Source organism: Helianthus annuus, chromosome 12 (genome assembly GCF_002127325.2).
Source record: "Helianthus annuus cultivar XRQ/B chromosome 12, HanXRQr2.0-SUNRISE, whole genome shotgun sequence".
Classification (NCBI taxonomy): domain Eukaryota; kingdom Viridiplantae; phylum Streptophyta; class Magnoliopsida; order Asterales; family Asteraceae; genus Helianthus; species Helianthus annuus.
The window spans coordinates 52,417,048-52,433,767 of record NC_035444.2 but is presented as its reverse complement, the minus strand read 5'-3'; the positions used below and the strand labels follow the sequence as shown (position 1 = coordinate 52,433,767).

The 16,720-nt window shown below is 34.7% G+C and overlaps 1 long non-coding RNA gene across 2 annotated transcripts; it reads left to right on the top strand.

Annotated features, from left to right (window-relative positions):
* Window positions 1-5,146: 5,146 nt before the first annotated feature.
* LOC110894986 lies at window positions 5,147-7,800 on the top strand. Of its 2 annotated transcripts, none has more exons than XR_002566819.2 (4): window positions 5,147-5,571; window positions 6,513-6,648; window positions 7,295-7,387; window positions 7,463-7,800. It is a non-coding gene; the product is annotated as an uncharacterized LOC110894986 (long non-coding RNA). The 2 variants fall into 2 exon arrangements; XR_002566820.2 differs by having other exon boundaries at window positions 5,147-5,579.
* The last annotated feature ends 8,920 nt before the right edge of the window (window positions 7,801-16,720 follow it).

Here is a 16,720-nt window from a genome sequence, read left to right as displayed (position 1 = left end):
CCATTAATCCTCGTCGTAGGACCGAGGGACATGAGTGATAAATCTATTTGGGTGTAGCGAGCCCACACCCATGAGGCCAGGGCGGCCCATTGAGGTGACTATGTCTTCCAGCCGGAAGCCCGGTACAAATTTGCTAGGTTTGAATACTTCCTGCACCTTTTCACACATACCATTGGCTTTGCTACCCATTGGTGATCCCTTTTTCCTTATTGCTATGTACCAGGGACATTTATACATACAGACATATTTCAAAGGTTTACACATACTCACATACACATGAACTCGCTCAACTTTTGTTGATTTTTCAAACTACATGTATTTCAGGGAATTGATCGGATCTGGCAAGTGATGCATGTTAAGCTGCGTACTAAATAAAGGTGTCATCCAGGGTTGTAGGGTTTGGGAGGTATAACCCTTTCCTGGACGGGTCACACGTCTCCAAACCTCGTTTTATTTAAAGTCTTTTGTTGAGTCCTCGTGAACTCATTTTAAACAAGTCATGGTTGTGACTTATTTTGGGTTGATGTTTCAAGACAAGCATGTTACGGTATTTTCTAAACTATATTAATGGATGAACATCTCGTGTTTTTATCATATAGCATTGTTATGATTGTTGCTATGGTATTAAGAAGTCACACCAAATAAACCACGCTTCTGCAAAAGCCAGGGTGTGACATTTAATCAAACTTATATCCCTCTTTATCCGAATATCTCGAGTTGTACAACACTCGTCTCGACTATTTAGTCCATACATATTTTGTCAACTTCATATAATACGTTCTTGGGGTTTTGACATCATTAATGCTTCAAGCATTATCAATCCACGAGGGAATTCTTTTCATCTTATCAAAATATGCTTGTGCTTTCACTCTTTAGAAGTTTTGCTACACAAATTTGCCCATTTAACACATAGATATCTATATTATATGCAAAAATGTCATGAACACTTGCTTTTATCTCCAAAATCCATAAATTGTACCATGCGTGTACACTATTTATTGAGATATCACAATCACCGGGTACAAGTTTTCTATGTATATTTCTTGGTGCCAAAGTATTACATCGTTAAGATGTTTCAATTAATCTTTTAAGCACTCAATTACTTTAGAAACTCATCAGGAGTTCCAATTATATCCAACATGTAAAATAATCATATCCTATTCAAATCCGAATATGTATAAATGGTCACATTGTTCTCGAGAACTTAATTTACATGACCTACATATTTAATCCTTCGAGACTTTCATGTAAACTTTCAGTATCAAGTGATACATATCATTCATAAGACGAATGTCAATTCTCTCTTTATATTACCAGACTAATAAAATATTGGAAAGTCAATGCATCAACCACTGGAGAATACGTCTCCTCATAATCAATCATATGTCTTTGCGAAAATTATTGTGCCACCAATTTTTCCTTATATCACTCATTTTGATTTTCACATAATTCGCATAAAAGACTCGTTTATATACAACATATTTCACAACTTTAGTTGTATGGACTGTTGGTTGAGAAAACTTTCCATTTCATTAGAGAATTCAACTCTGCCTTATTCGCATCTTTTCGCTTTTGGCCAATTATTTCTCATAGGCAGATCTTAAATTTTGATTCTCATCATTTAATCATTTCAAGCACTACATTATATACAAAAGTAGAGAGACGTCGATTTTTATTTCGATTCTATACATATCTTAGACATGATACAACTTATCGAGATCTCTTTATTTTCAGGTACCTGAGGTTCTTCTTGAACCATCATGTCTACTGTCCCTTCAGGAGATCTTATTACTATAACCTCGACTTGACCATCTTAATTACTTGCTCCAATTTTCGAGGAATTTTATTATTGGAATCAACTAGTCTACCACGCTTTAGGCGTGCAATAGACTCATTACAAATTATGTGGTTGTCCTCTTGGGACACAAATATGACTGGAGCATAATTATGTGACTTACTTAGTCACTCTATTTAGGTCAATGAAGTTGTCTGGTAATTTGTTTTTTAGTATTGGTAAATGAATTACCCTTTCAACTTCTGGTTCACCATTTATAGTATGAGGATCAAGATGACATGATAATTCATTCCAATTTTCACTTTCTAGCTGCTTGTTATCCCCCCTAATGTTAGGAACATTCATTCACTAAAGTGAAAACCAATGAGCCGTAAGCAAATCTCTCACCAATGGCTTAAGTATTTAATCATAGACAATTATTTTTTTTACCCAACTTATACTCTCAACCCTTTTAGAGGTCCAAACATTGTGCTAGTGGTGGATCAATATTATATATACCGCAGAACCAAAATCTTAGAAGGGACATATTTGGTTTCTGACCAAAAACCAACTTTAACAGGGGAAGTATGGGGACATATTGGCTAGATGTGAATTAATGTTGTACATGTAAAATCACATGTACCCAAATACAAATATGAACTATTGCTCTTATGATCATTGGCTTTGCAATCAATTGTGAACGTTTACTGATCGTCTCAACAAAGCAATTCTTGTATAAACATAAGCTATATGAAGTTCAACATTTATTCCAATAATCATTAATAACTTGGGAATTGAATTCATCGTTATTACCAAAAACAAATATACCAATCTGGATTAATATGCTTGCTATCACATTAGCTAAGCCACAATCATACAAACTTCAGGTTGTGAATTTGATAACTGAAGAAACAGTGATCTAATTTGACCGGAGTAAATCAGATCGAGGGTTTTGTCTCTGCATAAAAGGGTTAATCCCCTCGTCGACTCGGTGGTTAGCTAGCTTCCTTCTCCAGTGATCACTGCAAAACAAAAAGCCGTTAGACTCGCCATGGGGAGAATGGGGGTTCTCTCCGTGACCACGATGAAGTAGAAAGTGAGAGTAAGTGAAAGTAACCGATATTTGCAGCCAAAGTGCAGCCAAAGTGATGTATCAGATTCTGCGGCATGCTTAAAGTGTCTAATGTAACCGATATTTGCAGCCAAAGTGAAGCCAATACTGCATCAGATATTTGCAGCCAAAGTGCAGCGTAAAATGCAGCAAAAGTGCAGCGAAAATGCAGCAAAAAGTGCAGCCAAAGTGCAGCGAAAAGTGCACCAAAAGTGCAGCGAAAAGTGCAGCGAAAGTGCAGCGAAAAGTGCAGCAAAAGTGCGGCGAAAATGCAGCGAAAAGTGCAGCGAAAGTGCAGCGAAAGTGCAGCCAAAAGTGCAGCCAAAAGTGCAGCGAAAGTGCAGCGAAAGTGCAGCGAAAAGTGCAGCGAAAAGTGCAGCGAAAGTGCAGCGAAAGTGCAGCGAAAAGTGCAGTGAAAGTGCAGCGAAAAGTGCAGCGAAATTGGTTAAAAATTGGTAATCAGTCTGTATGTATAAATGAAGTCTGGGAAGATAAATGGTTGAAAATGACGTTTTTGCCCTCTCACATGAGTGGCACATGGCAGAGGTTATGTTTTAAAGGACATGGAGTGTGCTTAATTTAGTCGTAAAGGACATGGAGTGTGCATTTTAAAGACAAAGGACAGAGGATGAAATTTGATAGATAACTAAAGGACAATTTGTGTAATTTTGTCTAAATTTTAATACAAACATACTACCATTAGAGTAGAAAGGATACATAAACTTTAGTTGTTCACCAAAGAATTAAATAAATACAAATCAACTAATTACCTAAATATTTGTGATTACACCTCCAACATTTGTGATAATATTATATTACATAATTTGTATTGATAAAAAAATAATAAATATTAAATAATTGAGAAATTGGTCTGTAATAATCTCACCTAGACTTTATTGACCATTAATAATCCCACCTCAGAATATTCCCCCCACCAGTACAACTTTTCACCTATTTTTTCCTATAATGGTCCCCCGTTAAAAAATCTTAACGGAGTTAAGCTTTTTTTCCAAATTACAAAAAGATTTTTTAGGGCTTTTGATTAGAACGACGATACGAGTCCATTGATGTAAAACTTACCTCGAAACGGTGCTCCAAACGATGAAAACGACGCTTCAATTCGGGTGTTTAAATTTCCAGTTAACCAAAATCAAGTCATTTGGAGCACCATTTCGAAGTAAGTTTTACATCAATGGACTCGTATCATCGTTCTAATCAAAATCCCTAAAAAATCTTTTTACAATTTGGAAAAAAGCTTAACTCCGTTAAGTTTTCTTAACGAGGGACCATTGTAGGAAAAAATAGATGAAAGGTGGGACTAATGGGGGGAGTATTCTAAGGTGGGATTATTAATGGCCAATAAGGTCTAGGTGTGATTATTACAGGTCAATTCCCCTAAATAATTTATATTGATGAAAATATGTAATAATATTCTTTTAATTTATTATGCAATAATATCTCATTAGATTTATGTGTTCAACTAGATCCATTCAAAACATCTTTATGGTAGGCAAAGATTAGAAGACGACAACAACAACAATAATAATGTATCTTATTTGATTAAACAGTTTGTATACACATAAGAACTTACAATATTTTAGATTACAAAATGTAAGATCCTTTTAATTTGTCAAACTTTATTGAAATTTGTTTCTTGAACGATAATCGCTTTTATAGCTAGTGGCATCAAAATATGACCCTTTTTGTTATAACTAAATTTTCCCATTCCAAATCATGCCATGATTCTAACAATTATCTTCCTAAATATTACCTCATAAATCAAGTTTCATAATTTAACAAGACTAGGATTTAGTTACCTTTTTGTAGAATTGAAGCACATCACCTTGGCCACAGGTTCCCAATGATCACCAGATTTTGAAAAACTCCTATTCGCAAAGGATGAACTTGTTGAAAAAAATGGTTTCTGAAAAGGGTACTTTTGTGCTGATAACGTATTGTAAAACTAGCTTAATAGCAACCAATAGAAGAGAAAGAAAAGAATAATAGAGGGGAAAAGATTTGATATTTCAGTGATTGAGGTATATTTACAATGAGATACAATATGAATATATATAGGAGTACAAAACTTGGAAAGAAAGCTAATCTATTTTTGGCGTTGATAACCAAAATAATAATATATGTTTATAACAGTTAACAGTTAATTCATCTATTCATGGACGAAATTTATATATATATATATATATATATATATATATATATATATATATATATATAGGCTAATTATAAGGAGAAAACCCACTCCAGTTGACTAAACCCTGAAAACTCAAACATGTGGCTAGGATTGATCCACGTATGAATTTAGATTAAGAGTAGGCAAGGGCATAACCGTCTTTTTCCTTCTTTACCTTTTGAGATTTGTGTGACCCCTTTTGATGTGTAAGTCTGCACACACGCAGACCTTTCAACATTTCTTCTTCTTGTCAAGCTTTTCATTAATTACATTGGTATAATCTCTCTCCTCTTACACATATCTTCTCTCACATATCATTTATTCCAACCAGAAATTAGAGAGAATCTGATCTAAACTTTGGTGATGAAGAACCAGATCTCGAACAGAGGCTGAAGGTTTGAGTTCGAACCAGGCAAAGATCTAGTGAAATTACACACTTTTTTACGTTTTTAAGGAGGCTGAAGGGTTTTGTCGAAATTTTTGTTCAAGAAGAAGGTGAATATGTATGTTTTTAAGCTTTGTTTGCAAATCTGCAATTTTTTTACTCTGCATTTTTGTTGTGTTTTGTGGATCTATAACTTTTTTATTTTTTGTTCAAGAAGATGAAGGTTTTTAAGTTCTTGTTTTCTATATCTCTTGCTTTTTATTATTGATTTTATCAATTTTTTGTGTAAAATTTGTTGCAGATTCCTAAACAAATCGAAACAATTTGTTTTAAGTTCTTGTTTATTGAATTAAATCGAAGTTACTTTGCTTGTTTATTGTTATTAATTGTAGTTTTTTCTTGATACAATCATGAAGCAAAGTGAGTTTTGTATAATAAAGATAGAGTAAATTTTGTTAGATGAAACAAATGTGCTAGTTTACAAATGTGCTTGTTTATTGTGTTATTAATTGTAGATTTCTGCTATTTGTGACCAGGGTTTTCTTGTTCATATTTTTGTTTTGCGGTTGATTTGTGAAGTGTTTCGTGTTCAGTCCATAGATGTAAAATTGGGGATGTATGTTGTGCTGTTGTACGTTTGCTAGTTTTGTTTTGGAAGAGATTTTAGCTACTGAGTTTACATGCACACCAGGTGTTTGTTTTAATACCTCAATGAAAGATGCCCCTTTTTGTTTCAATTTTCGAAACAACTTTGTTTTCAGTGTTTAACTATGTAGTGTTTTGGAGCAGATCTCAGATTGTTCATTTGTTTAGAACATCAGATGATGGCCTTTGGTATTTTGTTCTACATATCTAAATCATATATTGAAATTGAACACTTGGTAAAATGATTGAACAGACCAAAGTAACCCCGTTGGTTTCACAATGTTTTGTTATCTACTTTTAGAATAGGTTGGTTTGAGGTTGTTAATTTGTTTAGAACATCAGATGAATCCTATATTATTACTTTTAGTGCTATTGACTTTTTAAAGTTGTTTTGTTTATTTTTCAGTTTACAGATTGGGAGGAATGGGAATTGAGAAAATATTAAAGGCTCGAATCAAGTCAAGCCACAGGTAGAGGTTGACTTCAAATTGGCAACCAAAGAGCATGAAGACTCAATTTCAGAAGAGGCTCGGATTACAGAGGTTGGTTCTTCATTTTCATGTATTCAAGCTTAAATAAATTTGATTATAGCAGTTAAATGTGTCCTCAACAGATTATAGAGGTTGACCTACACACGTTTATAGTTCATTCTTTTTTTTTTTAACTAAATTGCTGCATTAGTTATGGTTACAAATTTTTTTAATGTTTGTAGTTTGTTATTATTAGTTTTTTTATTGGTAGAGGAGGAAAAAAACAGATGATGTGTTGGTTAGTTTGGTTAAAAATGTGGTAAACTTGTATTAACAATCCCATTTTTATTTTTTGTTTTTATGAAACAAGCTTTTATATTTTGTAGAAGGTAAAAACATGTGTGGTTACACTTGTATTAAGTTTTTATATATTTTGGAAGAGAAAAACATTCGAGATTACATTTTTAGAACACATAAAAAAATGCACCAGCATCTACACTTTTTGGTGACATCAAAAAATGTATCACCATGTTTTGTTTGCATTGTAGCAAAACGTGTTAAACTTGTATTGACAATACAGTAAAATGCATCAGTTTGTTAGGTTTCATGTTAGATACATCATTCCAACTATAGGCTTCTAACTATCTCCAACTATATTCAAATATATGATTTTCTTATCTCTATTTTTTCTTTACAATTCATCTACCTCTCAAAAAAGATGAAAAGGTGTTCATGTGGGAGGATTGCTACCATCCGGACATCATGGACAGATGACAACCCAGGAAGAAGGTTCTATTCATGTCTGTTTAAGGTAAAAATTTCGAACCCTGTTTTAATAAGTAAATGTATGTTCTAATCGTATTTTATCCCCATTATTTTAATGTAGCCCAGCAACTACCCTTTCATTGGTTGGATCGACCCACTGATGTGCCTACGGTCAATAAGGATCATACCAGGTCTTTTGAGGAAAATCAACAACCTGCAAGCTAAACTGTTTGTCCGTGAGCAAGAAATTCGGAAGAAGAAGAGGGTTATATGGTTACTGATATTAGCGTTAGTGATTGGCAGCTTACTTGTTAGCATTGTTTGTTGTGATTAAGAAATAGGTGGTACTTAGTTGGATTATCCTTGTTAGTATGTTAATGACATTTGTAGTATGTACTTGTTGATGTTTGGTTGAATCTGGGAATTTTCTATGTTGTAGATTTTTTGGTTTTGTTTTTACCATGTTACATTTCTTTTTCCCTCAGATTTATGTAGACTTTTGCTGTGTTGAATCTGAAAATTTTATATGTTATGGATTTTTTGGTTATGTTTTTACCATGTTACAATTTTTTTTGCCTCAGATTTTTGTACATTTTTGCTGTATCCGTGTTACATTTTTTTTTTCACTGAGATTTTTGTACATTTTTGCTCTATGTGTGTTTGATATGTGCTTTTGTTGAAGGTTGCTTAAATATCTTTTTTTTTTCACGACAACGTTGTATGTTTTTTTAGATTTGATCACGTGACTCTTTTTTATTTATTATTTTTTCCTAAAGTGTGTAACTTGTGTAAGCTTTTTTTTTAAGATATCAACTTTGTTTTAGTTTTTCGTTATGTTAGAAGTCAGTATTTGTTTAAATCATATAATAACGACAGGATTTTTTTGAATAACATAGATTGGAAAAACATAGATTTAACACAATAGTTGAGTACATAATAACTTTAACACTAGATATGGTAAACAACATAGGATAAGGAAAGTAGCCCCTATATTGCATGAGAGAGGGAAAATTAGGACACATTTTTTTTCACACACATACTAGTAACTTCACGTAAACACCACTTTTTAGTCAAGAAACGATCTTGGAGTGCCAAATTCAATTTCAGTGCTGAGTGGTTCTTGGCTAAGCTCACTCTCCCACGGGTTGTGGTTGGCCCACGAGACAAGAGTGTTTGGAGAGTAACAAGAGTAATCATCATCTATAGGATCATCTTCGGGATCATCGGTAGTCTTTGGATCAACTGACGGAGGGTTCTCTTAGGTGGCATTGACTGGTTTAGCTTGGTCAGCGAGCACCACAGATGAAGAGTTTTTGACAGGGGTAACTTGTGTAGTGAAGTAAAATGATCCCCAGTCAGCATCAAAAAGTGCCTCATCTAACCACATCGCTGAGTCGCTGTCCACTGAAATTAAGACACCAACTTTCAGATATGGTTTACATAATTTATAAACAAGGAAACAAGTTGTGTGTACATACCTATTAATTTCCTTTTCACACTTTTCTTTGCTTTGCTGTCCACTGAAAAAATAACCAAATAAAAAACTTATATAGTCTATTTTTCTCAATCAAAATTAACACACGAATCAGACCCCCCCCCCCCACCGCAATTGATCATGTTTTCATCCCCAAAACCCCTAATGCTACCCTGTCATTAACAAAAAGCCAGATGTATGAAGAAACCGAGCACTTTAAAAACTGTTTAAAAGTTTATAGTCTCTATTTTCACACATCCCAAATCTGTATTTCTAAAAGAAAATTCATAATTATCTAAAATTATCAACTTTCTTTTTAACAAGTGAGATTATTTGAAACAAACAAAAAACCCTAATGGCAGCTGCCATTAAGAAAACCCAAATGGGTATAAAGGAATTGAGCATTTTGAAAAGTCTTAAAAAACCCTATAATCTCAATTTTAAAACTCCCTAATCCTGTATAGCTAAAACAAAGTTGATAATTTTAGTCATTAAAGAAGCGACGCACCTGAAATCCCGTCGTTTTTAGCTTGATTATTTCCGGCGGTGACCGTTGAAATTCTCCGGTGATTGTTGAATATCTCTGGCGATCTTTGATATTCTACGGCGATTATGAAGATCTTAAGCGATTTTTGGCAGGTGATTGTGGGTATAGTTGAACATCTTCGTTGATTTGGGTATAGATCAAGAATGTTTGATGAAGATTTTTGGAAGAGAGAGAATTTGGTTTGATGTTTTGAAGTTTTGAAATGAGAGGTCTGTGCATATGCAGACTTTTTTCTTTCTTGTAAGAGATGAAAATATGTTTCCCATATTACCCTTAATGTACAATCAATGTATTAAAAAATAATGAAAATTGTAACTAAAGAAAGACATGACCCAAACTTAATCTCACCCATTTATTTAGTTTGATCAATGGTGATTAATGGGTTTTCAGGGTTTATTCAACTCAACCGGGTTTTCAATTTATCCTTGCCCTATATATATATATATATATATATATATATATTTAATTTTTTTAATAATATCATTACTTTTTTCTTCTTAATACTAATGATTTATATGTTTAATTAACCTTCAAAATATTTTTTAGAGTATCGTTATAGTTGTTGGGTTAAAAAAATTAGAAAAGTTAAATAAATTAATAGATTCACTAAAATACCCCTCATTTAACATTAGTTTTTAACAGGGGTAGAAAAGTGGATGGACCTGCAACGATTTTAAAACCTCAGTGGTCCGGTTAAAGAAAAAAATGGATGGATCTAGACATCTATTAATTGTATCTAAATCGCATGGACGATTTTCACATTAATCTATATTAAAAATAATAGATATTTTTAGTTTTGCACTAAAAAGTTTTATACGTTCTTTTTCTTGAAAATGAATTGTGACAAGATTGACGGGAAGTATCATCCACAATGTGTTATCATAAAATCCCTCAAAAATAAAAAAGGAAATGCTTGAAAGGTGACATTTACCCAAAAGCGTGTGATATTCCGATTCTTTCAATCATACAATCAATTGTTATCGTACCTTTTGTTGTATCATACAATCAATTGTTATCGAACCTTTTGTTGTATAGTTATTGGATCAATAACTTTTATGAAAACCTAAATTTTCCTAAAATAGATGTTCATTTTGTGGAATTTAGGCATGCTTAAGAGAATATTAAATTATATAAGTGTAAGTTCTTATTTTAAAGTCAAGTGAATGTATTTTGCAATCTAATTATCATCCCCTCGGTTACAAAGTATTCATAAATTAAAAATACGGTGCTTGAGTTAAACTAGCATTATGAATTTTGCCAATTTTATTTATATGCTTTTAGGACATACTTGTTAGTTTAAGTTACGAATTTTATAACTTTTTTACTAGCTAACTCTTATGCCCTTTAATCCTATTTCTAAATTTGCATATTCGTATCGCTAGGTTACAACTCTTTGGTGCTAAAGTTATCATACTTCATGATTACTAGGATGGTATATTTTTAATCAATTTAGAAACTCATCACAAAAATAAGGGTTATTATATTTTATCACTCTTAACTATTGGCTATTGGCCGTTGTCACCCCCAACTATCACTTTGACGCCCATTACCCCCAGCTTAACACTTAGTGTGTTCTGTCACCACGTCGTTAACTGATCACTAACTTTTGCTCCTGTTACTACACTTTTTGGGGTGTCATAAGGATCTTGGGAAGATTTTAGGGATCTTAGGACACCCCCAAAAGTATAGTAATATGATCAAAGTTAGTGATTTGGTGACAGAACACACTAAGTGTTAAGTTGAGGGTGGCGGACGTCAAAGTGATAGTTGGGGGTGGCAGCGGCCAATGACCAATAGTTAAGGTTGATAAAATCCAATAACCCCAAAAATAAAAACCCAACGCTAGCAACGTACTTATTCAAGAACCTAACCCAGTTATTGTTAAAATACTTATATATTTCCAGTATAAATGTGCTTGTTTTACTTATCTCATTCTTTTTCCTTGTTTCTTTGTTTTGTGAGGTTTAGGCTGCTTGGTCTCTTCAACTTGGGCTCTCCTCCTGCCTTACTGCTGGGCTTCCTTCTTGGGCTTATAGCCGTTTTATACAGCTGGATGTTAGCTGGTGCTTAGGGTTTCTAGCCCATATAATGGGCAGAAGGTTCTCGTTCAAGGCATACGAGCTCCTCACTTTCTCTTGTCTTCACTTTTGTACGCTGCTCTTGTTCCCTATCCTCACAAGTACATTCGTGAGTCTAGGGCTTATCTACACTTGTACAGATCATCCGATTGGAGATCTTATTTGTTCCTTGTTCAGTTGTTAATCTGTGATGACAGATTTGTTCAATCATTGTATTTGGTGCTAAGATTACATAATAAAACTGCTTGATTCTTGAGTTCTGACATGGTATCAGAGCTCCGAGGTTGAATCGGTGCTCTGGTGTTCTTCCGCTGCTTCTCTTGAAGGTCTGATTCTCTGTGAATCAACCTAGGGTTTCCGGTAACTTGAAGTCCTGGTAGTCTGTGTGTCTGCCGGCTTCAAACCACGGTGTTCCCGTTCTCTTCCGGCTGCTGTGTTTGAAACCCTAATTTCTAGGGTTTAGTGTTTTGGTTCTGGTGCTCTGTTGCTAGTGTCGGCGCTGCTCGTGTGGAATTGAAGCCCTAATTTTTGGGGTTCTGCTCTGTTCCTTGAAGAAGGCCCTCGTTAGTCCCTCTTTGGGCAAACTAACAGGATCTGTATTGGTTTTCTGATCAAACGCTTGTAACCCTAAGTGAAGGTTACAAGCCTTGGTCCGCTAGATTTCTTCGCACCCGCTGTGAGATTGTTCCTTCCTTTATCTCTTTAATTTTTTGTCTTGCATCACTGTGTCTTGAGTCTAGGCATCCTTGATACCGGGTTTTAGGCAAGACCGGTTTGATTATTGGGACACAGAGAGGGTTCACTCTGTTGCATTGTGTCTGGTCTGTTGAGTTGTGGCTCCCTGGTCATTGTCTGCGGAGGCACCTTGAGTGATGAACCTCTGATCTAACCTCTGTCCAGGCTTCGCCGTGTCTGTTTGGTCCGTTGATTGTTTCTTGTTTGGTGTTTTTTGATTGCTTACCTGTGTGATACGTTCTGTTGTCTGCTTTTCTGTTTATTATCTGTTCTGCTCTGTATTTCCTTATCTTGCCATCATGCCTGATAAAACTGAAACTGCTGTGACTTTGGTTAGTAAACTTGATGCCAGTGATCCCTTATACCTCCATGCAAGTGATTCGAGTGGTCTTACTATTGTGAATATAAAATTGAAAGGAACTGAAAACTACGTGGTATGGTCAAATGCTATGAAACTTGCCCTAATGGCAAAAAATAAAATAGGTTTCATTGATGGAACATGTGCTAGGTCAAAACTGATGATGTTCTTGCTAGTCAATGGGATCGTTGCAACTCTATTGTGTTAACATGGATTCTAAATTCTGTTTCTGATGAATTGTATGTTGGTCAAGTGTACTCAAAGCTTGCTTCTGAAGTCTGGGATGATTTAAAAGATACTTATGATAAAGTAGATGGTTCTGTTGTTTTTGGCTTGTATCAAAAAATCAATTCTGTTAGTCAGAATGGGGCTACTGTTTCTGAATATTATCATAATATTAACACTATGTGGAAACAATTTGATGCCATGCTTCAATTACCCTCATGCACTTGTAATGCATCTACAAAATTTAATGAATTCAATCAGCTAATCAAACTTATGCAATTCTTAATGGGACTAGATGACATTTATCAACCTGTTAGAACCAATCTGTTAACAAGGGACCCTTTACCAACTATCAAGACTGCTTTTTCAATCATCTCTAGAGAAGAATCTCATAGAGGATCAAACAATTCGTCTAAAATTCCTAATGTTGGTTTTGCTACTAAATCTAATAATTTCAATGATAACAAGAAAAAATTCAATAAAGGTCCCAACCCAAATCTTAAATGCTCTCATTGCAACAAGATTGGACATATGGTTGATAAATGTTTAGAACTACACGGTTATCCCTCAAACTATAGATCAAAACCTACACAAGGGAATTCTCAATGGGCTAGGTCTAACAATGCTACTAGTAGTGGTACTGGTTCTTCTATGAATAATACTACTAATGATAATACTAGCTCTTTGAACTCCTTAACTGCTGATCAATTTTCTAAATTGCTAGGTATGCTTAATGAGAATAAGACAGAGGACACTAATAAGTCCAATGTAGGAGGTAAATGCTTCAATTCTTTCTCTGAATACAAAAATATTTTCTGTTTCAACTCAAAACTGTTTTCTTCACAACATCAAAACTGGATTATTGATTCTGGTGCAAACCAACATATGGTTATGTCCAGCAAAAATATGTTTAATCTTGTTGATGTCTCTGAATATAATATTACTGTTAAGCATCCAAATGGCACTGATGCTAAAGTCACTCAAATTGGATGTTTTAAACTTTCGGACTATATGATTCTAAAAGTTGTGTTTGTTGTTCCTGAATACTGTGTTAATCTTATTTCTGTATATAAACTAGCTAAAGATAATAAGCTTAAGGTTGTGTTTGATGAAAACTCTTGCTATATTCAGGATTCTTGCTTAAAGAAAACCTGGTGACTGGTAGACAAACTGAGGGTTTATATTTCTGTGGTAACTCTCTGAGTTCTAGTTTTTCTTGTCTAAGTATGGCTGAAAAAGCAAAGCTCTGGCACTCCAGAATGGGTCATCCAGCTGAACAAGTGTTAAATGTTCTTCAGCTTAAATCTGATTCTTCTTCTAACCCATGTGATATATGTCACAAGGCTAAACAGCATAGGTCACCCTTCCCACTCAGTGACCATCAATCAACTAAGGTTGGAGACCTCATTCACTTAGATGTTTGGGGTCCCTACAAGGTCACTAGTGTGGAAGGATACAAATACTTTCTTACTATTGTGGATGATTTCACCAGTTCCGTCTGGGTTTATCTGATGAATCTAAATCTGGAGTTCTTGAAAATGTAGAAAATTTTTACAATCTTGTTAAAACTCAATTTGAAGTCAACATAAACATGTTTAGGAGTGATAATGGATCCGAGTTCACCAATTCTCAAATGACTGCCTTTGTTAAACTAAAAGGTATTATTCATCAAACTTCATGCACTTATACTCCACAACAAAATGGTATTGTGGAAAGAAAACATAGACACCTGTTGAATATTGCTAGAGCTTTGCTATTTCAATCCAATGTTCCTCTTAGGTTCTGGTCTGAATGTGTGCTTACAGCTTCTTACTTAATTAACAGGCTTCCTTCTTCTGTGTTACATGGCTGTTCTCCTTATGAAAAATTGTTTGGTTTCAAACCTTCTCTTGATCACTTGAAAATTTTCGGTTGTCTTTGCTATTTTACTATTTTAAATAATCCTGATAAACTTGAAGAAAGAGCTGAAAAATGTGCTTTTATGGGATACTCCAACCTTAAAAAGGGATATAAGGTTTGGAGTCTAGAACAGAAAAAATTCATCTTCTCCAGAGATGTTAGTTTCCATGAAACCACATTTCCTTTTAAAAACGAATCATATTCTGTTCTAGAAAGTCCAAATAACTTAAATCAATTAAACTTTTTTTTGACAACTTTGAATTTTCAAGTGACTTAAATCCCAATGATGAAGAGAAGGTCTCCTCTGACTCAACTACCTTGACACAGCAACACAGTGATACGGTTGAAACACCTGAGGATAGTAATACTCAGCAATCACCAGGGACTGATGATTCATCTGAGAGTAATGAGTCCTTGAGGAATGAAACTGGTCCTGTGAGGGCTGAGTCTAGTAGTGTTAATGACGAGTCAAACCTTCCTGAGGGTTCCATTCCCACTAGAAGATCCTCTAGATCCTCAACTGCCCCTAAAAGATTTGAGGATTTTGTTGTTAGAAATGCTAGATATAGCTATGATAAGTATGTCAATTACTCTAACTTGCCTAGTGATAATATCTGTCTTGCTGCTAATATTAATAAAATAATTGAGCCCATCACCTATAAAGATGCTATTAAAGATAAAAGGTGGATTGATGCTATGAATGATGAACTGTCTACCCTTTATAAAAACAACACTTGGGATATTGTTGATCTTCCTAAAAATAAAAAATCCATTGGATGCAAGTGGGTTTTCAAAGTTAAATACAAATCTACGGGTGAAGTTGATAGGTTTAAAGCTAGGCTTGTTGCTAAAGGTTTCAAACAACGTGAGGGAATTGACTTTGAAGAAACCTTCTCTCCTGTTGTTAAGATGGTTACTGTTAGGTGTGTCATTAGTCTCTCGGTTCAAAATAGTTGGCCTTTATATCAACTTGACGTAAATAATGCTTTCCTCTATGGTAATCTTAAGGAAGAAGTCTACATGACTCTACCTGATGGTTTGAATATTGACAGTAAAAATCAAGTTTGCAAATTGAATAAGTCCCTATATGGTCTCAAACAAGCTCCACGCATGTGGAATGAAAAACTTGTTCAAGTCTTAGTAAAAATTGGTTTTGTTCAATCCAAATATGATCACTCAATGTTCATCAAAGCTGAAAACTCAACCTTTGTTGTTCTCTTGGTGTATGTGGATGACATCGTGTTAACCGGGAACAATGAGGGTGAGATAAAAAGAATAAAGCACCTTTTGAAAAATGAATTCTTAATTAAGGACCTTGGGTTACTTAAATTCTTTCTTGGTATTGAAGTGATTAAGTTTAAATGAAGGTGTGTGTCTATCCCAACGAAAGTACTGTATGGACCTTTTAAATGAATATGGGATGAGTGGAAGTAAGCCTTCTAGTTGTCCCATAGAACAAAATCATGTCTTAACAAACCTAACTATAAAAGAGTCACAGGCTGTTGACATAACTCAATACCAAAAACTGATTGGGAAACTCATTTACTTGTCACACACCAGACCTGATATTGCTTATTCCGTTCATTACTTATCTCAGTTTATGCATAAGCCAACTGAGGCTCACACTCAAATCGCCTTCAAAGTGTTACGATATCTTAAGAGTGCTCCTTGCATGGGGATTCTGTTTAAAAAAGGCGATACCTTCCAGTTAACTGCCTTTGCAGACTCGGACTGGGCTAAATGTGTGGACAGCCGTAGGTCTGTCACTGGTTTTTGTATATTTCTTGGTGGATCCTTGATATCATGGAAAAACAAAAAACAAAGCGTTGTTTCAAGGTCTTCTGCCGAGGCAGAATACAGGTCCATGTGCAGTGCCACATGCGAAGTACTGTGGCTGCTAAATGTTTTAAGGGAACTACAGGTTGATGTGGATATTCCAGTAATATTGAAATGTGATAACACTGCAGCCTTGTCTATTGCTGCCAATCCGGTTTTTCACGACCGAACCAAGCATTTCGAAGTTGACTTGTTCTTTCTAAGGGAGAAAATTGCTTCAGGCTTGA